This window comes from Cupressus sempervirens, chromosome 1, assembly GCF_028749045.1.
Source record: "Cupressus sempervirens isolate cs-2001-9-10 chromosome 1, ASM2874904v1, whole genome shotgun sequence".
In the NCBI taxonomy this organism is placed as follows: domain Eukaryota; kingdom Viridiplantae; phylum Streptophyta; class Pinopsida; order Cupressales; family Cupressaceae; genus Cupressus; species Cupressus sempervirens.
Genome location: NC_143118.1, coordinates 272508239 through 272532666, shown reverse-complemented (window position 1 = coordinate 272532666; position 24428 = coordinate 272508239). Strand labels below are relative to the sequence as shown.

Here is a 24428-nt window from a genome sequence, read left to right as displayed (position 1 = left end):
GTAATCATTCAAGGCAAAATGACATCTAGTCAATTTGTACTTCAAATTATTCTCAATATCAACTAGCAGTCATAAAAGTTTGGTATAATGTTTTTGGTTCTTTATCCCTTAATAGATAGTTCATTTTCTTGTCAAATGCATCAAAATATATAGCTAAACACATTTGATCATTAGGTCTATAACTCTCAAGGATTTCATTCAAAACTCTTGCAAATCTGATGTTAAATTGAGGGATAAGTTCATTAGTTTGAATATGAATCTTCAAGAACTTGTCATAAGAATCAGATATGCTTACCCATTCTCCAAATTGCTCCATGAAGGTAGAATGCAACTCACTCCAAGATGAAATAGAAAGTGCTGGTAAAAATGAAAACTAGTCTCTAGCATATCCTTCCAAGGTTTGAACAAATAACTTCATGTGAACGTCTTCATGAGCACTCTCATAGTCACCCATCAAATCACTAAACAATTCAACATGATGATTTGCTGAAATAGTATGGTTCCCACTAAACTTAGGCAATCTATTTTGGACATCATTAGGAATGACATTCAGGAAACCATGAATAGCATTAAAACTTAATGGCATATATGTCTTGGTAGAAATGGATCTAGAAACTTTACTGACTGACTACATACTAGGTGAAATAAAACTCGGTATTCTTTCCAAAATATGACACTCATTCACCCATAATAAATTCTAATTTATAACTTGCAAGAGATCTACACAACCTTCTACCAAATGAACACTTCAAATACACTTCACAACTTTAAAACAACAAGCTAAAACTTAATCAATGAAGTGCATGAAACTTTTCAAATTATTCTCCTCTTCTTAGTGCTAAAACTCAGTTGATAGAGAACACATATGTAGAGCTTACTTTCATGGAAACAAAATCACATGAAATTGCAAAATACCTTAAGTGTTGCTGCTGAAAACATTGATCTGCTGGTTGGCACATGTGCAAGACTAAAATTCCTTTACCCCACTGATCAAACTTTGTAGAGTTGCCACCTCTTTGCAAGAGGAATATAATAGTCATTGCTGTAATTCACTTTTTACACTTCAATTTCTTATAACAAAAAATTTCAAAGAGCACTTAAAAACTTATCAAGAATTCAAACTCCCTTTTTAAGAGACTACCAAAAGCATCAGATCTGCCCATACAACTGAAAGTCCTTCAAAATTTTTTAATGAAATCAACTAGGAAAAAATTGGTATAGAGATTTGAGAGTCGCCACTCACACTTTGTGAGAAATAAAACATATTTTGTCACGTGAAAAAATTTGAACCATACTTTCAATGTAAGAGAAACTTGCAGATCATTATCATCTTGAAAGGAATTTACACTTTATAAATCAATTCTTGACTCTAAAACTTTCTCAATAGCACTTGCAAAGACTAAACTGATTGAAGATAGACTTATAACAGTCATAGAAAAGAATTTACATTCAATTCTCACAACATAAAGTTACAAATGGATAAAACCTTACTAGGAGACATGAATCTTCAGCAAAGAAATGGAAAACACTTCATGACCTTGCTATTTATACCATAGATTCCAATAATTTTAACAATGAATTTCTTCGTAGAACCCCTAGTAGAGTCACCATTTTTTTGGTGTTTGAAAATGTTGGAGGATTTTCAATTATCCCACTAAGAAACTAACATATCTAAGGGTAGCTAACTCCCATTTTCAACATGCCATTTTTGACAACAAGCCAACTATAAGGCATGACCCTTCTTCTACTTTAGGTTCTGCAAAACCTAGGTGGGTAGACCTCAGATTCAAATGATATTGTACTAGCGCAAAACATATCCCTGAATCTATTAAGTAGATTCTACCCTTATTTCTCCTAATGGCTTATGAAATGACATAGATCTATAATAGCTAAAGGCAAATCTATGAATCTTAGAAGCTGAGTGAGGGAAATACATTTAGGTCCTTCAACACGAAAGGGAAAGATCATTTGATTAATAATGTTGAATTCAACAAACCCTCAGATATGCAACAGTAAGACTTTAATGATCCTGTAGCTGATGAGTGTCTAATCTATTGGGAAAATCCATGAATCAAATGCATGCATATGGATATTTGATACTTATGTATATATTCAGATATATGATCTATCTATTTACCTTGTAAATAAATAACTGTGCTCATTCCAAACCTCATTCTTACATGATATCCTTCTCAAAAAACTTGCAACCCTGTTGATTCACTGAAGCATTTACATAACTGCTTGAGTCATAAGCAACAATAAAACAACATACAACCTTAAGGGACTACAACTATGACCTAAGATCTTTGTTCAAAGATCATAAAACATTGAAAATTCACTAAGACTAGAGACAAGAATCAAAATAAAACTAATAAAATTATTCTGTTCTTTGTATTAATTTCCTTGAAATAATACAACCAAATGCATGAAATGAAAACATGAAAACACCTAACAGATCTAAACTATCTGTATATTTCTTCCTACTACTATTCACATGAGAGAATTCTATTGAAAAATAAGGTGTATCAGTATTGGGAATACATCCAAACTAGAACAAGAATATGGTCTCAATGTAATGTGCGAAATTTTCTCCAAAGAACTAGAACCCCTACAATGAGAAAGAAAGGGATTGATATAGAGGAAAGAAGTCCTGGATTGAATCTCCAACTGATAGGTGTCCATTCAAAAATCCTTCCCAAGAAGATGAAAAACCTCTTTCTACCCTCTCTCCTTAATTGAATATCTGGTTTGGTTTCATCATTTCTATAACTGATTTGCAAATATCCTTTTTTGAATGATGAAAACTTATTGAGTCATCAAAATATCTAAAAACCCACTGAAATGCTTCAAAAAATTCAAGTTTTACTAAGTGAATGTGAGCAAAGTAAACTCCAACTGCATGCTTACCAAGTTTTACTGATCCTCTAACTAGATTTTTAGTTTTTACCCATTCCACTGAGAAAGCCCCAAATTTCATGTTTCTAGCTATAACTCAAACCAGGAAGCACCTGTGCAAAAACAAACTCCATAATCAAAAATTTCATCTTCTCATGATTCTGGGGATATATAATATTGCTATATTAGCCTTCTAGAAATGCCCAAAATTTTGGTTTGAAAAATGCCCTTCTATTATGAAACTTTGTCTTGTCTGCAACATCTGATTTTAAATTTTGAAAAATCTAAAAATCTAAGGTAAGAACTTTATATTAAAGTCCCTTTTGAGTTTATAAGAATTGCACGGGCATCTATTTTGCATAAAATAATTTAAGAATTATTTTTTATTTTCCTTCATAGCTTTCCTTGTCCTTTGAATCTGAGGTCAAACTTGGTTTGACCAGCTTGATGACACATGTCAAGATAGGATTGGTTTCCTTGTTGCTCTATCATCGCTCAGTCACTACCCAATGACCCCCTACCTCATCATTGCTATCGAGATCCGCTGCTACATGTCATCACCTCAGTGACCCTTGCTATGTCACCATGTTATCACGTGAGCAACTTCTCCTTGGCAAGATAGAGAGGACCACCAGATGTGCCACATGGTATGATCCCCTTCATCTGTCTAGATTTTGCCACATCACCTGCTGCTCACCGCCACTTGGTGTGATCTAATTTGTTGTCAAATCTACCAGGTCACACTGACACGGGACCTACGTACTCATTGGACATTCACTACATTTTTGAGTTTTTCGACAACTCGCTATGTTGCTAGCCGGATTTCCAAAATGGTGCCAAATTTTTGAGTTTTCTAGTCACCTAGATCCACATCAGCATGATAGAATATTTGTTTAAAATTTTTACTTTATGACCTCAAGCTTGTCAACTGGGACCCACATGTGAGAAACTTTTCCTTCGAAAAGGTGCTTGTCATAAGACACCTAATGTTTTGTGTGCTTTGTTACTTATAGACTATAAAAGCCTTTCATGGCTCGTATGTGGGATTAAAGTCCTTTTATTGTTTTCCTTTGCTTTTCTTTGCATTTATGGCATCTACTCTTTTAGTTTTGGTGGTTTCTTCCTATGGGTTAACTCCTCCACTAACTGCCATATAGATCTACCATGGCTCCTCTGTTCTTTTTTCTTTTCTTTTTTTAATGCTGCTTGTGGCTTCTTTGCAACATGGGCTAGTTGTTGATGGTGTCCCCTTCTTCAAAATGTGGGGATCTCTACATATTTTATTAGCTATGTACATTTTCTATTTTCTCCAGCGTGGACCCCCAAAGATGCTACAAATTTTAGCATTCATGTCCTTGCAGATGCTAACTCATCACGCATTCCTCTGGTGTGAATCACTCTAGCCTTGCTTATGTATTTGCATGTTCTGTAAAAACATAAAGCTTTTTCTGCCAGTGGCTTCCATGGCGTGATCTCTTGAAAATAGGAAATAAAAGATGGCAAATGCATATACTTGGGTTTTATTTGGTTTGACCAATGATTTAAACTTTAATATTTAACTTCCTTCATGCAAAAATCCTCTATGTGCCTTGTTATGCCTTCCTCTATTTTAGGTGAGTTGAGCTCCCTACTTGAGCTATGAGCTTCATTTTACTTGTTGCCTTTGCATTTCATTGGTTCTTTTGCATATGGCATGAGGATCCTTTTAAAAGGCATGGATGGTGGTCTTAAGTTTAACATTGACTTCATCAAGCACAATGCCTCCCTTTGTCTACAATGGGTTACATGTTATTTAAATGGTATCTTCTAGCAAAGATTTCTCTTTGAATGCATGGTAACTCCTTCATTTTGCTACTTGTCTTTTAACGCATGAACAGGTCTCCTCTTGATTGGGTCTACTCTGTTCTAGATTGTGATCCCTACCATCATGGGTGCTCTTTCCTAATATATAGACTTCCTCTTTTACATGAGCTCTACCCATTCTTTGAATACATTCCATTTCCATTAGAATGTGATAATTGACGACTAGGACATTGTGATTGCAATGCTTGATAATTGAAGGATGAACTTGCAATATCTTTTAAATTTAAGAATGGTTTGAGAGCTTCAACAACATCATCCATTGAAGGCCTTGCTTTAGGGTCCTGACTTATGCAATAGTGAGCTAATTGTGCAGTCTTCAGGGCACCTTTGATGGAATAGTGACCACTCAAATGAGGATCTATGAGATGATAAAGCTTCCTTTTCTGTGTAAGATAAGTCCAAGCCCATTCCACAAGATTTTTCTCCTCACTTGGCCTATTTTTATCCATAGATCTTTGACTAGTAAGCACTTCAAGGAGAACAATGCCAAAGCTGTAGGCATTACTCCTTGATGTCAAATGCCTAGTCATAACATATTTAGCAACCATATAACCATATGTCCCTATTACTCGAGTAGAGACATGAGTCTTGTCTTCTTCAAGTCCACCTTTTGCAAGCCCAAAGTCAGAAAGCTTTGCAATGTAATCTGCATCCAAAAGAATATTTTAAGTTTTAAAATCCTAATAAGTTAAAAGTTTCTTAGCCCCTCCATGAAGTTATGCCAAGACCTTTTCTGTAGCCAATGCAATTTTCCTCCTAGTAGACCATGGGAGAGGCAGGGCCCTTCTGAAAAGGTGATTTTCCAAACTACCTCTGGGCATATATTCATAAACAAGCAACCTCTAATCATCTTCTATGCATTATCCAATAAGTTTAACCAGATTAGGATGGTAGAGTTGGCCTATGAAGTTTACGTCTGCCAGTCATTCCTTATGACCATTAAAACATGTTTCTGGGACTCATTAATCTTTCCACCATAGTCTATTTCTTAACCCTTAGAGTTCATTACTAAGCATTTTACTCTTCATCTTATCAATTTGGCAAAAATTAGTTAGGCCTCAAAGTGGAACCGGGTAAAAAAAAAAATTGTTTTTGAAGAACTAAACTACAAAATTGATGTATTGAACCCACTATACTGATTGAAATCAAATTTAATCGCTAAACTACTAATTAAGACTTATTTTATCACTTTCTTGTAGACTACCAACTTTGTGTTAGGAGGTCCTTTGACTGGCCTTAAAAACTAACCAATACACCTAATTGGGTGTTGAAAACTAACCCACTAATTATTTGTTCCACATACTTGCACCCTATCAAATCCTATCTCATGAATAATTTGGGTTCAAATGATTTTTGTTGTCAAAGTTGACCTCTCAAAAGCACCTGCAAATAAACATATCAGAAAGCAATAAATTGGGTTCGAATTTGGCTTTGAAAAATGAGCAAACTGACATGTGGGAAGATGAAAACTAGGGCATCAACTCATTATCACAAGGAGATTATGGATCTGTGATTTGGGATTATGATGAATAACTGGGCGCAAATGGTGAGCGGTCAAAGTGGGCTACTCAAAAATTGCAGACTGAAACAATGGAAAAAAAGTGATTTTTGCAAATGGAATTGAGCTGAAAAAGTGTGCAAACAGATTTTTCATGACTTGCAAACTGACACACTTGGAGTACTTTCAGTGGAAAACATAGTGGTAGAATCCATTCGATCTAGGTTTTCATAGATCTCAAGTTATGACATCCCAAATACGGGTACCAAACAATCTATAAATGCTGACACCAGTATAACTTTAGAAATTATGTTTGAAAACTAATCAAATAGATTCATCATAAGCTAAAAATTGAAAGATAAAAAGTCTCTAACATTTGCAACACAATTCAAAAGGAAATTTAGCATTTTAGTGAACAAGTCAAAAGTTATAGCACATCAAACAGGGCTTCCTAGAATCAAGTGCAAAGTGCAAAAGCATGAAAATAGTAACTGACCAACTTTGAGGGATTCAAAACCTAGTTAAATGAAAATAGCTTGAAATCTAAAAAATAGGTTCTTAGGTATGGACACTAGACACTCCCAAAGGGGAAAGTCACAAAACATTTCTAGGTGCAAGATATTCAATCCTAAACATGGCCTCCTGTTGCTGTTTGACACTTGGGGAAATTTTTTTGATTTGAAACTAGCTCAAATGAAACTTCACAAAATGGCTCAGAATCTCAATTTTTCTTCATGGAATGCTCAGACAGGCTACATATAAGGTGTTAGAAACATTAAACACCTTAGCCAACTCAAATGGACATTTGGGTACAAAGGCATTAAAAAGAATTTATAGGGCTTAAAATTCTCAATCGTACTCAAAATCAAGAAGGCAATTTTGAGTCCCAACACCACCAAGCAGGTGTCAAAAACTCATAATGTCACATTTGTTAAAGAGACAACACCTCAATAAAGAAATCAAGTGAGAACCATAGATCTAAGGTAGATCAATGGGTGCTAGGTATAGCTCAATACCTGGGTTAAAACAAGCCTATTTTACTAGTATGCAAACTAACTAGGTTGTAACCATGACTTAAAAGAATTAACCCTATTCTTTGGAAAAATAAAACCTAGCAAGGAAATAACCTCACCAAAGATTTTAAATAATTCTAGGGTTTTCTTAAAAAATTCATAGTTTCACTTAGGATTTATTTGAAACTTTACACCCTAAACAAAGGATATGACCATTAAAAATTCAAAATATTTTGCAGAACCACTTTGAAACAATGAGACATAAAATAGGGGTTAACACAATCCAGGTTCTAAAGGGTGGAAATGCTTCTAGAAGCTCTAATAGATTTAGATTAGATGAACAAAGACCTCTACCAAAGGGCATTCACAATAATAGAAAATTTATTGTCATACATTTTAATTTCTTGGAGAAGCAAGATATCCACTTTTTCTGAAAAAAATATACTATCTAATAACATACTTCTTTGTAGGGATGTTGATCCCCCTAGTTTTGTAGGGGAGAAAAATCATTTCTTACCTTTTTGGTTGGAGTATAGGGTGATTTTCCTACCTATAGAAATCTACCTTATAATGATTTTGTGCCTTTTGATTATCTCTAAAGGTCATCCCCTAAATGAATCCAAACCCACATCTAGTTTTTATTATTATTATTTTTCATTCCTTTAGGTAATCCGTTGTCCCTTTGCATCCTTAGGTTCTTCTCCCATGTCTAACATTTATATTTGCTACATGAATACCATGTCCAGGGGTAAACCATCTCCCAAGGGTTGAGGTCCATTGTTTCCAAAATTTCATCAATGTAAACTTCATCCACAATAGAGGTTTCCTTAGTTTTAGGGATACCCACCAAACCTGCACAAGATTTTAGAGATTATGGGATTGTTTCAAACTTGTCATTGGTATTCAAGATAACTGAAAAACCTTCAATAGAAGTCACATTAGGAGGTCTTGGGATTTATCCATATTCTATTCCTATATCCCAATATCTTCAAGGGGGCTATTATCACTCACTAATTTGGACAAGATACTATCCTCACCTAGGAGAGAGGTGTTATTAGAGGACTCTCCACTGGTGATTTTGGAAACCCTTAGGGAAGTTTCTTTCTCTTTGTATTTTTCTTTTGTAGGCAAGTTCTACTTGAAAATAGAATTGGAGTATCCTCTAGTCTTTCACTATTGATAGTACATGGTTGCATTCTCATAGGTTATCACTTGGGAGTATTTTCTAAATCTTGACTTTATAATCAAAAATTTAGGAAAGGTTTTATTAATGGTGACATTAACACATAATCTTATAGGTGATCTTCAACTATAATGATGCCTGGATGAGTAGCCTTACTATTTTTGACATGTTTTCTTGAGGATCTAAAAATCATGTGCTTCATACTTGGCCCTTGTCCTCCTATAGAAATCACGAACCTCTTTTTGTACTTCATCAAACTCTCCATTTTATTATCTAGCTCTATCAATGCTTCCCCAGCTTTGAAAACTCTCCTTATATCATCTTCTAAAGAGATGGATTTGAAAGATTCTTGAAATTGTTCTACTACAACCTCTATTGAATACATATTCTCCTTGGAGTCATCAAAGAAATCTCCAAATTTTCTGTACTATAATAATTATCTAGGTTCAAAATCTTGGCTTGAGCATTTTCTTGCATTTCTTCTACATCCTAGAAGATGACCATCATAGCTTGGCTACATACCTAGATATTATTAATCTAATCATCAAATGTGTCCAATTCCTCTACCATAAAAATGGCTAGCACTATTCTATACCATTAAATTTTGACCTTCTACAAAGCCTCCAAGTCATTGGATCATGTAAAAATCTTGTCAACTAAACCAAAATATTGTTCCATTATGCTTCCCATTTTTTTCTCAAAACCTCAGAGTTTCTTGGACCAAGTTCTTATAATTTTTGGACCAACTTGTTATGTCTTGAAAATTAGGAAAATATTTTCTTACTAAGTGAGTGGCAACTCGAAGTTATATCTCTATACCAATGCATTGTGGAATTGAAGGTATTGTGAAGGATACAACATTTGGAATGCAAATTTGAAGAAATAATCTCAAGTTCTTGGCAATGGTTGAAAGGATTATGTGAGATGCAGTACAAGAATTAATAAATTAAGATAAGATTTGAATCTATTGTTGTTTTTAGAATTGAAGTGGTTTGTAGGCATCAACACTAAAAGGTATTTTTCACTTTCATGATATTTATTTTCCATGAAAGTAAGTTCTACAAAAACTTCTCTCTCAAGTGGTATTTTCAGCACTAAATAGGAGAGTTGTATGATGCATCTCAGCATACTTTGTAAAGGATTGATTCAGAAAAAGTATTTTCATTTTTAAGTATGTTAGGGATTGAAATTGGTAGAAGAATTTTTAGATCTTCTACAAGTAATAAATTTTGAAAGTAATTTTGGTGAATGAGTTGTATGGTTGCAAGAAATGGAAAATTTATTTTCACCTAGTATGCAGCCCATTGATAAAAATTGTAGATCTATCTCTACCAAAAGGTACATGCTACTACTTTTTGATGGCATTCATAGTTTCCAAAACACTATGCCATATGATCATAGAATTTTTTTCCCTAAGTTTAGTGGGAGCCATTTGGATTCAACTTGTCATCATGTTTAGATGTCTAGTGATTTGATTGGTGATTTTGAGATTGCTCATGAACATGTGCATATGAAGTTGTTTGTTCAAAATTTAGAAGGTGATGCTAGAGATTGGTTTTCCTTTTTGTCAACATGTTCTTTTCATCTTGGAATGAATTACATTCAACCTTCATGAAGGAGTTTGGGGAAAGAATAAGCTTCTCTAATTCTTTTGAGAAGTTTTTGAAGATCCAAATTAGGAATGGTGAACTTATTCCTACATTCAATATAAAATTTTCAAAGATCTTGAATTAGATTCTTAAGGATTGTAGACCAGATGATCAAGTATGTCTAGTATTTTATCTTGCTAAATTTAATGAGAAAATGAGTTATCGGTTGAGGGATAAAGAGCCCAAGAATTTGCATTAGGCATTCATGACAGCAATAGAGATTGAAAATAATATAAAGTACAAACTAACTAAGAGTCATTTCTCTAGAAATGTTTGTCAAAAAGATGAAGTTGAAAGGAGAAACCAATGTCATGAAGAGTGTTCAATTTTAAATTAGCATGTAGGTGCACTTGCTATTGTAAACAATCTTGTTGAAAACTCAAAAATAAAAACATGTGAAGATGAAGTCACTTTGTTGAAAATAAGAGATAATCCTTTCTTGCTAAACATTGTGCACATGTTTGTAGTATTATGACAATCAATGATAATTAGTTATATGTGCAAGAAGAAATTTTAGTCACTCTTCCTATTGATGATTTTTCTTATGTTGATAATGTTATTAATCATGAAGTTGAAAACATGTATCATAGTATGAGGACAAAGAGGCTAAACGTTATGCTTCAATTGAGTAAGGCAAGGTTGATAATCTAGTATACTATGAAGAAGCATCATATGAAGACAATGATGAGAGTGGTTACTCAAATCAAAGTGAGGAGAATGATAGAACATGTTTCCTTTCATACGAGTTTGAAGAAAATTGGGAAGAAGAAAGTAATGATGGAAGTGTTGGAATTATGATTATTTGTGTCATTAGTAACAACACTTACTCGATTCTGAATGCTTACCGAGCATCCAGTGGTTATCTTGTAAAACTTAGTAGTTCAATAGTTTACATCGAGCAGACAATGGCTACCAAGAAAATATAGACAATGTGAAGTCCAACAGTGTTTACTAAGCTTCTTAGTATCTACCTTTCTTCACAATGTCTACCAAGCATATAGTTTGTATCATGAAGATTCAATGCAAATCGAATGATTGAAAGATTTAGTGTTTACCAAGTGAAGCAAGGTAAACTCAGTGACAGTATCTACCGAGTTACACTACATCTACCAAGTCACCAATGGTTATCAATTTTAGAACTACATCGAGTGATTAGTATGGACCAAGCCTTCACTTCTACCAAGTGCATGATGATGCTAACTAATGTAGTGGACAATGTGTATTAGAAGGTCACCGAGTCAATTCAGTGAACTCGAGTTACTTACTATTGGGACTACTCTATAATGTATTTGTTTACTTATGTTTTGGTTGACCTTGTAATTTTGTAAGTTTGAAAGGTATATATGTAAGATGTATTGTAAGATATCAATCATGAATGATGAAATGGATGATGAAGGAATAGAAAAGTAATGTGAAGTATATGTGAAAGATTATCAACAATAGTTCAAGGAACATAGCAAGGTCGATTCAGAGACTGAAAAGTTATATGCATCACATGAGGTGATCAATGCATAAGGGATCTTATCAGCAATCAGTTGTAAGAAGATCCATTACTTCATCCTAATAGGTGAATAATTTTTCTAAATCCTTTAATAAGGTAGACTTAACAGTCATTTTACAAATCTCCTAACAGAGTGCATACTTCATTGTATGTTTGCATATCGTCTAACAAGGTGGACTTAGCAGTCCTTTGTGCTCCTAATAGGGTAGATCACCAGAACTAGTCAATGTAAGCCATAACAGACCAACTTTACACTATAGTATTGAATTTTTGTGGGTATCATCCCCACCCTAGTTTTACTTTCTATTTGGAAGGTTTTTGGGTCACCAAAATACTATGTTCTCTTGTGTAATGATTGTTTTATGTTTCAAAATTAATGCATGTAGTAGCATAGATGGATGTATGGTAAATTAATAAAAAGTTTTAAGGTTACTAATTCACTCCTCCCCTCTTAGTAACCTATCATATCCTAAATATTTCCAACAATTGGTATCAGAGCTTTGTGGTTCTTAGGATAAAAGTTTAGCAGCTTAAGGCAAAGATCCAAAAGACAAATGGAGATATTCAAACTTGACAAGGCAATTGAAAATGAAAAGCTAGATCTGGAAATGGCCATGGCTCAACTCAAAGAAGCAAAGGAGCATCTTTCCCAATCCTTAAAAAGAAGGAAGGAGCTTGCAAGACAAATGAATGACCATCAGTATCTTAAAGAAAATATTGAAGACCTTTTACCATCAAGTAGCTTAGATGAAGCTAATGAGACAATCAAGGAACTCCTAGCAAAGAATGGCTCTCTGTAGGAAGAAGTAAGAAAACTTAAAAGAGAATAAGAAATCCAATCAACCAGGCTATGTGAAATTTTGGAACAAAGAAATAAGGAAAATGAAGACTTGGAGGCAAGAAATAATCAATCCAATCAGCATGAAGACCTCACAGATCAAATCTCTGGAGAAAATGAAGAAATCAAGATTCTCAAAGCACAGAATGAAAGAATAAGAAGTGATCTAAATTGTGAAAGGGAAATTAATGAACGAATATTGAGAGAACTAAGATGTGAAAAGAAAATTGTTGAAAAATTAAAGAGTGACCTAAATACTAAAAAAAAAATCAATGAAAGAATGATGAAGTCACAAGAAGACATGAATCAACTAATTTAGCAAAATGAGCAGAATCTTCATAAGCAAAAAGATAAAGCAGGACTCATTTACGATGAAGAACAAGGTGAATCTTCCAAGCAAGGTGCAAAAAGGAATCTAAAAATCTCATGCAATCATTGTGTAAAAATTGATCATACATCAAACAAATGCTAGAGTAATGGAAACAGAAAATTCAATGGAAAGTGCTATAACTATAATCAATATGGTCACAAAGCCAATGAATTCAAAGAGAAACCAAAATTTGAAGGTAATTGTTACAAATGCAAAAAGCATGGTCATAAGGAATCTCAATGCAAATCTAAAACATTCAATCCAATTGAACAACTTGTAAAGGCAATATTTTGATCAAACTACAATACCTAATACAAATGTCATTATTGTTGAGAATATGGACACAATGGTATAAACTATGCAAGGCATCACCTAAGGAAGAAGGACACTACTATAAGGTGCTACACATCCACAGAACTTGGTCATATAGCTAATAACTGCATGAATATAGGTAGAATTGAAGATGGAAAGAAAGGAAGGGCTGGCAACATAAGGAATTAAATGAAGCAGCAATGGATTCCTAAATCCACTGAAGATACAAGCTCAAATCATGGAAGTGATGTCACTCAAGAAGTGGGTGACTCCATCCCCTCAAACTAAATTCCTAAGAATGCGTTGGAGTTGTACTTAGCAAGAAAATCATAAGCAGTTCCAAGAAATATGAGGAATGTAAATGATCCAATTAGTATTGCAGATACACCAAGATCAAAGAAAAGGTTATCCTTTTCCAAGCTACATCAGACTCTACTAAGAAAAGTGGTTAAAGACCTTACCAAGCAAGGTCAGGAGTAAAAGAGAATTTGGTTCATCTACTAAGTTGATACTCATGCTGAGTTAGGCTAGTGGATGACAATCTGTCATGCACTACAACAACATGGTACCTAGCATTAATGGTGAACTTTTCATCAAAATGGTAAAAATTCAACTTCATTTTAATTGTATCCTCATAGCCAAGAGATTTCTAGGTGCATTCAAGTGACTTCAAGTGATTTTGAGAAAATTTGTAGTTAACAAATTTTTTCAAAGGTTTCCATTACTTACTGAGTAGCAATGGCTTCCACAAGCACAAGCACTAGCAAGGCAAAATGTGGATCAAAAATGTTGGTCAAGGGTGTAGAATGGGAAGCACCAAACTTCAAGTTGGTTCTCGTAGTAATAGAGGCACTCAACCCTAATGGAGCAGAGTCGCAAATTCCACCAAAGGTTATTCTGATCAATGATATCCGAACTCATTTCAAATTTTTAATTCAAGAAATAGGAACCTTAGAAATGGATAGCACATTAGAAGAAATGTGTGTTGATGGCTTACTAAAACCCAAACATAAATATTTGGAAACAAAAGGGTTGACCTACATATCTAATATGCCAAGAAGCTTCCAAATAAAATGGATTAGGTATATTCTCAGCCGTGTTCACAATGGTCAATTGTGGTTGGAACAACCCATATTAATGACCAAGAAGATGATTCACAAGATTACTAGCCTTTCCATTCTCAACAAAGCCAAATCTACCAAAACCCTAAGACAGGATGAACTCTAGAATAAAACCCTGGCTAAGTGGGACAATAGAGGCTTAAAGATTAGCACCATTACTAACGTAGAGTTGAGATTTGGAATTCATGTGATTGCTTACAAGAATTACAGTTCCAATTGTTTGAACAATGTGTTGTGTGAGGCTATAGACCTAGCATTTAAAGTTGTGAAGAAGAATTTAGAATATGACCTATCTGAGCTATTTCTAAGGAAACTAAACAAGAACATGGATAGCATCAGATCACCAAAGAATAACCCCTATAAATTTAGTTCTTTTTTGACATGTTTATTCTTCTATGTGAAAAAATTCTTTCCCTCCAAAGGTTCTGTCATATGGAGAAAGGATGTTCCCATTCTATATCAGATTAATGAGTCTATAGCAGAAATGGGTGTAAATTTTGATGGTATAATGGATAACTATTTTGAATACTTCAAGGAAAGGATGAACAATAGGTTCAAGATTCCTCTTAAACTTGTTGAAGATTACAAAGATGATGTATGTTTCATGGTAGACTGTGACAGAGTATACATTCAGGCAGTCAGGCCCTAAGTTGCATGGGTGAAACCTCTACCTTATGAAGTAAATATTGATGAAACTATGGACATCATTGAGGCACTAGTAAATGAGCTACTAGATCCCAAGAAACCAATTTTTAGAACTTATGATGAGGAAAAAACTAGAATAGAATTGGAGATCAAACTTCCCTAAGCAATCAACAAAGGTAAAAAAAAAGTTGTTAAGTTGAAAACTACTACCGAGCCTATTGGTATTTTAAAACTACCGAACAAAAAAATGTTCAATACCAGAATGATAACACTCATACAACCTAAGGATTAGATAATTCCCATTATCAACTACATGAGTAAACCATTTGGACCCAACTTCAACAAAACCAAAGGATGGTTTCCTACTCTTTTGGCTCTGCTAAACCAAGGTGGGTGTACCTAGGGATAATTTTAATGAAAACTATTGTGTAGAGATTCTTTTAGTTTCATTCTAATTCTCATCTATTACCCACTAACACAAGTGCAGTTTACTTCAATTCTTTCAATATTTTCAAACTTGTATGCATCCCTTTTTTGCAGATCTGGTCCTAATTCTCCTAGGATTTACAAATATTCTTGGAAATCAAAGCTACCTAAGACTCAAAGAATAGATATAAATGAGTATTGACCAGCATTTATAACTTTGAACAAAATGGAAATATGATTTTGATTTTATAAATTGATTTAATGTGCAGTAGCAAAATTCATCCTTCTTACTTTTGACTTATGAGACTAGTGCCTTATCCATTGGGCAAATAATTAACTATTGGCAAGAGATCTAATTCAGATAACTTGTAAATGCATTAATCAATTGTGATCACCCATCTCCATTCTTATGAAATATCACTTTATGAATTCACAAACCCTACTGATTCAATGAAGCATTTATATAATTTCTTGAATTAAGAGCAACAATGAAAACAATATACAACCCATCCAGATTGCATTCAACCAATTAAACCTTATTTAAATGACTTCAAAGTAAACAAACCCATAAACTAGAGATAGAAACTGACAACACAAATACAGTGTAAATACCCTTTTGTATTATCCTTTTCATATGACTAATACAATAACCAATAGAAAACCAATTGAAAACCCAGAATAGATAGCTATTTTTGTCATTCAATATATTATTAGAAAGTACAATGGAAACAAACTCAAATCAGCTACACTGTACTAGACCAACTGAATGTACTTTTCTTGAGAGAAACAAAAATTATACAAGTCTTGAACCATCCCATTGCCTTGAAAACTCACTTATATAGGCATGAGTTGCACCAAGCAAAGGGAAGATGTGATTGACATGTGTCCTTCAAAAGATTTTTACATACATTTGTAAAAAAAGGACAAAACTGTGAATAACAGAAAGGCTATCACATCGAACATTCCTTGGTGGGTCCCTTTCTATTATATTCTCATTGATTAAGACAAGAGCTTTTATTCTTTTATTTATTCTTCATCCTCAAAGTAAGTGGCCATTAAATTTGAAAGTGATGAATCATCTATGATTACTTGTAAACTTACTTTAATCTGGACAATTTCCTTGTCTTCATCATTAACCGTGAGGGTAACTTTTACTTTTCCATCTTTGTCCTCCTCATCTTTTGCTCCATCATCCTGTAACAACTACTCTTCTAACATAATTTTTTTCTCCACTCATTATAAGCACTGTCCTCTGGCCAATCAAAATTTAGAGCCTCTCTTTGCACAATTATTAAAGAATTTGCAAGTGCCTCTAAATCAACACAATCCTCTCTGATGGCATTATAAAATAGCTGCACTTTCACCAATTCCTCATTTGTTTTTGCCCATAGCCGGTAGCCAATTTTTTTTAATGATATTATTCATTCTTTCACAAGATATCTCATCCAACTCCTTTTTCCATTCTTCTTTTTCCTTCATTTTGTCAATAGTCTTTAAAGCACAAGGAAATAGATTAATTTTTTCATCCATATTTTTGGAAAGACATTTATTAATCTTCTCTAAAAAGAATCTCTTTTGTCATCAAAACCTTCTAGTTTATTCAATAAATAAAAAATCTTCTCTATTTGATGACACAATAGCTAGATGCCAGATATGCACATAATTGTAATATCATTATTTCTTTTCCTCCATTTATGTACAATAGGTCTCAACCTAATCTCATCTCTTTGTAGTTCATCCCTAATGGATGCAATCCTTGCCAATTGATCAAAAAAGGTTAACCATTCTACCCTATCCATTAAATACATCACACCTTGCCTCAAATTCTCTTCATATTGATTTTTTAATTCTACATGCAATTCATAAAGCTTGTCTTTCACTTCTTCAAAATCCTCTACAGTGTAGAATTGAGGCCTTTCAGGGGTATCAGGTACCTCAATAATTGGAGTGGATTTGAAAGGCTTAACAGGTGTCATGGGAGGGTATACAATCCTAGATCTACTGGACTCTTCTATTTTTCTTTTTCCTGGTATCTTCTCCATTTGAGATACCCAATTCTCCAATTTTTGTATATGTGTACCCCTTTCTTCATATGCCTTTAGCACTTCTTCAAATCTAGCATTTAGCTGGGCAAATCTATCCTCTTCCTAGCCAGACACCACACTGCCAAATGTTAGCATTTTTGAAGCCATCCCAATTATCTTTTTACTGCCAACTTCACTAGGCTTGAAGACTGTCAATGCACTAGTATGTTCTACAGTAGAGATTTCTTGCATCCTTGTTTTATCCCTTTTCTCAATAGACCAAATTACAAGGGCTTGGTGGTCATCACTAAATTTGACTCCTCTATGCGCCTATAGTCTCTCTTCTTTAGTTTTTAACTGGACATCCTTTTTTTCTTACTAAATAAAAAACCATAGCATTCACTATATCCCATTTAGGTAAGATAAGGACTCCTAATTGCTTAACTAATTGCCTCCTGGCCTCAGGTGTAAATTGGGAAAAATCACTCAAAAACTTGGATTTTACCTCTTCTTTAATAACAGAGTCTGGTTCATTGGGTAGCTCTACCCTTATCTTTTCACAAGCCTTTTCAAAATTGCCTATATTTAACCTCCACAAAAACTATGCAAATGCCCTAGATTTTACAAAATTTTCATCATTTATAAACCTCTCAAATGCTTGGACAACTATAGGATCAATTTCCTTACCTTGATAATTAGCAAGAGTGAGCTCCAAGGAAGGTGTAGGGGGTTCTTGTAGTTCCCCAATCTCCAGATCTATGGAAGTAACAATTACATGCCCTTCTCGACCAATTTTTCTAAGTTGTTCCCTTAAAGATATTTCATCATCTATCAAGATTGGGGACTAGCTTGGGGAGTATTGTGCTAGCTAAGAAGAAGAAGATCCTTGTTCTAACTTTTGCCTTTTTGGAGCACTGGTTGTAGGTGGACTTCCTGGCCTTTGTCTTTGATGAAGAGGACCCTATTGCACATTTTGAATCATCACATAACTTGACCCTCTTTGTAAGGTATATTGGCCAAGAGCTACTATGTTTTTACTATTGATTCTCCTTTGCACTTCTACAACCCTATCTGGATATGTCCCAACATATGTAGCCTTCTTTTCATCCATAGCTTGTATTATCTCAGCAAAATTATTCATCAAGGCCTGCATCTTGGCTCCTCAGTATTTATTTTCTTTTAATGGACCATAGTGGCAGTCAAAAGCATTAATGAATTCAAGAGTTTTGCTAAATACTATCCATTTTTCTTTTCTCAATTCTTGTTCATGTAAAGTAAAAACATTTCTAATCGCATCTTCAAAATAGTAACTTGTTGCACCATGCGAGAAGCTTTTATTCTCTCCCTGGAGACATCATAGAATCCTTTACGATTGATAAATCTGGCATGAGATTCTGCCATATTATATCTGTCTAAAAACAAATTCAAATGCTTCCACCCTTTCCTTACAAAGACAAAATCGTGGGCCACAGTAACAATTGGAAAAAATGTGCCATTCCTAAACAACTCCCTCTCATCTATGGTGCCTATTTTTGATAACAACTAACCTATTCCTACCTTCAAAGGCACATGAAACGATATCACATGAGGCTTTCCCAAAAATCCATATACTCTTATCACTATTGAAACATTGTAGTGAATTATATCCCCCCAATTATGATTGACAAGTAGTCATTTAGCATGATCCTTGGGTCCGACCAATTCTAACAATGCTTATGGAATTCTAGGGATATCTCCTCTCAAAATAAATCTAATATTTGATGCAAAATAGCTATCAAACCTCACATAACTGGCATCTGTGGCTTCTGAGGTCACATCCACACTCCACAGCTATACTGCATTCTTTTCTCCATCCCTAGTTGTCTCTAGCTCCATACCCTTGGAAAAGAAGGCAAGTCCCTTATGCAAACATATATACATAAGCATTGAATACCCATAGAAAGGTTTATCTACTTTTCCCTTTGCTATCCCCACCAAAGAATTGTGAATTTCTCTTGCAAGAAATGTTGCGAAATCCAGAATAGTGCTCATTCCAAATTGAAGAGTTTGATCCATTATGAGGACAATTGAGTCTGGTATTTTTTCTACTTCATCCACTCCAAAAATCTTATAAAGAGAAACATATAATGCCTGAGCCCTGATGTTAAAATGTCTTTTCAATAGTGGCTTTGGGGTGCTAGTAGTAATCAAAGACAAAGTACCAACTTTAGCAGCATGCTCCTGTAGCGGCCCTTTTTCAAGTAAATTTTTTGTGCATCATACCTTGTTTGAAAGTCACCCATGTCAATAGCTTCATACACAACATGCTTAGAGTTAAGATTGAACACTTCTCTAATTAATTAAGGGAAAGCCCTAAAGAGGTTTACTCTAGCATGATTCTTTACCCACCCTATAATTGGATCATACTTCTTGGCCAAATCCACTAATAAATCACTATCGAAGAAAATTGTAGGGACTATTAATTTTCCAATATCAAACTCCTAGACATTTCTTAGAGGAGTATCCAATTTTCCAATACTTCTTAGAGGACTAGTAACCTGAGCATCTCATACCCGATTAGCCTTGTCATAGAAACCCTCTACTACAACTACTCTAGGGTTTTTAGGAATCAACTCCCTCCCCTTAGTTATCTCATGTACTGATAAAGGAAATTGTTCTAGAAAATCATTGTGCATACCCCTTTTTGAATATTCAGTTTGCCTAGAAAATTCCTTTCATGGAGGCATTCTCTAAAATTTCTAAATCTTACTCAGCAGATTCTTGATTTTCACTGGTTATAGATCACTTGCTAAAATTTGCTCTTCTTTCTACAATTTTCTCCACAAATTCACTGAAGTCCTTGAGGAGTTCTATGCCCTAGCTCTGGAAATCCTTTCACTTTGAGAAAATATACAATTTGTGCTTCAACAATGGCAAATTTACATGTTATATTAGAGCATTAAGGTCGCACGAAGGAAACTTTGTATCATATTAATTCTTGCAACTGTTATTTTCATGCTATATTTTGAAATTTGAATTTTACTAGTCAATTTCCCATAGATCAAAAAAATTTGTTTCAAAAATAAAAATCCTTTTAAAAATTTGGGACCCTTGGTCATGCGTCAGAATCTTGCTTGCTCGCATTATTTAAAAACCTCACATTTTGATAATGCAAGAATGCGAGCATCGTTGATCTTACCCTGATCAATGGTGAACCAAGATCTCTTTATTTGGTGGCCCACTAAACTTACTTGACCAATGAAAAGTTATCTTTTAGTCCATGTGCTCTGAAAAGTTTAATTATAGTAATTAAAGTTTCCATGCCCATGTCATTCCTGCTTCCAACTTGGCACACTTGTCACCCACCACCAATTAGCGTGCTTCATTACATTTAATCTTTTCTAGCATGGCATGACTTAGCATACTTCCTAAAGCTTAGTCCAGGTCCTACCATGCCCACTTGCCCACATTATTTTAAAATTGAGTAGTTCCATATTGCGGGAATGTGAACTTCGTCGATCTTACCTCAATCGACGGTGATCAATTCTTGTAATGACTGCACATCTAGTCAATTGAATAGACCAATAAGAAACTCCCTCTACATTCCATGTCATCTAATAGCTTTCCATGAAAGACACACTGCTATTACTTTTTTGAGAAAGGCGGGCCCCTGATGTCACTCTGTACTATGTGTCAAATGCTTGCTTCCTCGCATTATTTAAAAATTGCACAACTTCATAATGCAAGAATGCGGTAATCGTATATCTAGAAAAGATCCAAGGTTGGTGAACTTTGATCATAAGGTAAAAAATTTTGTTAACTAAACCACCAATTACAACACAGGAAAAGAAAACGTGCACAAGGTACTGACAAGTCTAAAAAAAGGGTCTGACCAATTCTGACAAACAAGAATTTTTTGCGATGCACTAAGTTTTAAATGATAGTAGGGGCTACATGCCACAAATGCATTTCCCTACATTATTTAAAAATTGCACAACTTCATAATACAAGAATGTGGGAAACCTTGATCTTGAGAAGATCTACAATGCTGAAAATATACTATGATTTGGCCCCTCTTTCAATAAAATAAAGCAATTAAAACAACTCTATAAAGTTTATCAAAAGATTAAAAGGTTATTCTAACATAAATAAACCTTTAGGATAAACATGCCCTGCCAAAATATATTTGAAATCATACCTTTTTGAAATTTTTAAAGACGAGGAAAACACAAAATACAAGCATAAGGGTTTCTTAGATACTTAGGGTTTTGTCATGGATGATTTGAGAGACAAACCCTAAGAATTTAAAAGGAAAATACAACATATGGAACAAGGCACAACTAGAGAAATCTAAAAACTTTCAAAATCACTTGAGATAAAACCCTAATCTGCACAATTTAAAGACTTGAATGATTTTTCATCCAAATATTATAAATTTTTCATAACTAGAAAACAAAGAGCAAGAATCATAGAAGGAGGTAGAGGCAACCAAGAAGAAAGGAGGGGTCATCATCACAAAACCCCCAAAGGCCTCCACAATTATTTTCAATAGAAGAGGCAAAGGTAAGAATAACGATGAAGTAGTATTCAACAAGCCCCAACTTACCTTCCAAGAAAGATTGAAATAGATGGAAGAGGGAGCTAGCATCACTAATTTCAAAGCTTTAAAATTTGAAACTAGAACTAATGCAGAGAAGATGTAGATTGAGGAACTGGTACTTACCAAGATGGGAAAATGGAAGTATTCCCCAAGTCAGATTGCCCCTCAAATCTAAAAAGAATTGTTCGTAAGACTACAACTGAGGTGGGAGTCAACCACTCAAACAACAAAGGACATATATGAACAATCCTTGAAGAATCTTTTACCAAATCTTACTGAGGTAGAAATAAAGGCCGCCATGAAGAAAAATGAAGGTAAAATGATGATTATATTTCACACATGTTTGATTCTAATTAAGGACATTGAGCATGTTGTAAGAGATGCAACAAACATGTGGAAGAATATCTATAATCTGCATAAGCCTAGTAATGATCTAGTGGTGATCAAGGATGATGATGGCACCAGTAGTGATGAAGAAGATGATAGTGCTCCTAGTTCTATTCTTGATACTAGAGATGATTAGGCACTAAGGTCTAATGATGAAGAGAAAGGGGAAGAAGCTAAAGAGGAAGACAAGGAGGAAGAGGATGAAGAAGATGACCCAATGAATATTGTGGCACAAGTCATTTCTTCCCTTCCTCACTCTCCACCTAATATGGCAAAATCATTAGGGTTGGAGATACCTTCAGCAGGATTGACTACATCCACATTAGAAATATCATCTAGTCTTGCTACCCCATAGCTCTGAGCATCTTCTATGGAAGTAACAATTACTTCATCTACCGAGCTCCAACTTTCTTCATCAGCACTCAAGCAATTAGTCACAATAGCATCAACTGTATCAACCTCCTCTATTCCATGTATATTAAGTTCAATTTTGTCTACTCCAATTGTGAATATTCTAGTTTGTACATCATTTTTGGGAAGCACATCAATTTTGGGCATCATCACTACTTCTCTTGGTTTTCCTCCAGTTGCATCTATTCAAGTTTTCTTTGCTAGTCCATTTGTGCCAACTATTGTTTCTATTTCTAAATCCAAGGAAGTAAGTACACAAGTAAAACCTAAGACTTCTCTAAAAAAATTTCTTATTGAGAGGCAAATTGATGAAGAAATAGACTTGGATAAAGAAATCATTATTCCTAAGATAGATTTGGACAATGCCTCAGCTAGTGAAATGAGAATGGTTAGTCAACTTTTAGAATAGAAGGCAAGGTAGAAGCAACTCATAGAAGAAATGGATAGAGAATACACCATAATTGAAAATGCTAAAAACATAATTACTGAAGCCATTGGTGTTGATGTTGATTCATCTCAACACATTCTATTACAATTAGAAGAGGCTATAAATAAGCTCAATGAAGACACCTCTGAGAAAGAGAAACTCATTGAAAAGGTAGAAAATAAATTTGACAATAAGGTGCTTGAGCACATTACAATAAAGTAGGTAGAATTATCCTCAATTTTGAGAAACCTTGAGCAAGATTTAACAAATGTAACATCACTTTTTGGAAAGCTCTATGATGTTACCGAGTACACTAAGCAGATCAAAGAAAAATTAAATAAGTTAGATGTGGAAATGAAGGATATTGCTTAAAAGTTGTAGCTTGACCATGGTTCAAGCTCATCTCATCACATAAAGGTGAAATTTTTGTCAGAAATGTAGGTAGAGTTACTTAGAGAAGATGCCAGAATCCAGTCTACACTGATTGACATTCAAAATATGATTCTTCCAGTCATGGATCAAATGCAAAAACACATTGCCTATTCAAAAACATTGATTCATGACAAAAAAATTTCTATAGCAGATCATATGATTGAACATTTTGTAGAAGTTCAAGTGGCTCTCTCCACCTACAAAATTTTGCAAGATAATTGGGATAAGATTATCTCTTATTCTCAAGGTACACTATGATTTTCTCTCACATTTTGGTGTCTCTATTTAAATTTATTGTATATACATTCTTTGGCATTTTTGTCAAAAAGGGGGAGATAATATTGTTGGCATTGGGAGTAAGAGTTGTATAGGAAAAGGAAGCAAAAGGAGTAAGAAAGACATTGTACAGATAAAAGCTATGCATGCCATATGTATGGGGGAGATATGTGAGATATGTAAGATATGTATATAGAAGATTGTTACTAAGTGTTTTTGTCACTAATGCCTGCCAAAAGGGGAGATTGTTGGAATTATTATTATTTTTGTCATTAGTGACAACACTTACTCGATTCTGAATGCTTACCGAGCATCTAGTGGTTATCTTGTAAAACTTAGCAGTTTAGTAGTTTACATTGAGTAGACAATGGCTACTGAGCAAATACAGACAATGTGAAGTCCAACAGTGTCTACCAAACTTCTTAGTATCTACCATGCTTCACAATGTCTACCAAGCAGATAGTTTATGTCATGAAGATTCAATGCAAATTGAGCGATTGAAAGATTCAGTGTTTACTGAGTGAAGCAAGGTAAACTCAGTGAACAGTATCTACCAAGTGACACTACATCTACCGAGT

General features: G+C 34.3%; 1 pseudogene; it reads right to left on the bottom strand.

Annotated features, from left to right (window-relative positions):
- Nucleotides 1-4868: 4868 nt before the first annotated feature.
- On the bottom strand, nucleotides 4869-22865 carry LOC149577165 (serine/threonine-protein kinase PBL34 pseudogene; annotated as a pseudogene).
- Nucleotides 22866-24428: the final 1563 nt, after the last annotated feature.